Genomic DNA, 843 nt, shown 5'->3' with positions numbered 1-843 from the left:
TGAGGTGTCACATCAAATAATGTACTGTCCCAACTTCTCCTTCTGATTTGGGGTTGTAAATGTGTCTTTTCTCAGTACGACCATGTATCACTCAGATCTGCGATGTGTCATTGTGAGAGTTGGACACTGTGAGTAGAGCCTTTGTCAGAGATTTAAATTCCATTACTAATATCCTGGATTCATGAAGTTCATCATGTGTAATCATCTTTTATTTTGACTTTGTTTACAGACCAAAAACCCACACAAAGTACGACTACCCTTCCTTCTTCACCTACAAGTTACACTAACTACAATCACCTGTGTATTTTCTATCTGAAATGCCAACACTGAATGATGGCCACAGGGGATATGCACATGCACAGAGTTTTGTGGAAGCATTATGGATTTCATAGCATAGATCAAAAATTTGTGAACGTACAGTAGGTGAGGCTGGTGACTGCCTCATAGTAACAGTAATCTGTTACTCAGTAAAGCAGGGAGTCACTGAAATTGGATGAAACTATTTCAATTCTACAAAACTGTTTACATTTAAGTATGTGGGTTCTCATTTGTTTGAATTATTTAATTTTTATTTTTTAGAGGACAGCTCTAGCAATACCATAAGAAAAGGCAATGCTGTTGTTTTCAACTTTCCTCTGAGCTCCAGTGTAATGTGAAGTCTTTGTGTTTACAGATGTTGTAGTTCTGAGAACAAAGTTTTCCTCTGCAGTTCCGCTGACTAATGACAACATCGAGTCCGTCCTACAACAAGTTAGTCTCTTTTTATCCTATCACAACATCGGATAACTGCACCTTAGTACTACTAGATAGGGGTGTGACGATACATGATATTGGGTTCATGAG

At 38.1% G+C, this 843-nt stretch overlaps 1 long non-coding RNA gene across 1 annotated transcript; it reads left to right on the top strand.

Annotated features, from left to right (window-relative positions):
- Nucleotides 1–51: 51 nt before the first annotated feature.
- Nucleotides 52–780, top strand: LOC109954234 (uncharacterized). Its single transcript, XR_002274052.1, has 3 exons — nucleotides 52–128; nucleotides 230–247; nucleotides 674–780. It is a non-coding gene; the product is annotated as an uncharacterized LOC109954234 (long non-coding RNA).
- Nucleotides 781–843: the final 63 nt, after the last annotated feature.

This window comes from Monopterus albus, unplaced genomic scaffold (assembly GCF_001952655.1).
Source record: "Monopterus albus unplaced genomic scaffold, M_albus_1.0 scaffold4768.1, whole genome shotgun sequence".
NCBI classification, from domain to species: Eukaryota; Metazoa; Chordata; class Actinopteri; order Synbranchiformes; family Synbranchidae; genus Monopterus; species Monopterus albus.
This window is presented reverse-complemented; position numbering and strand designations above follow the sequence as displayed.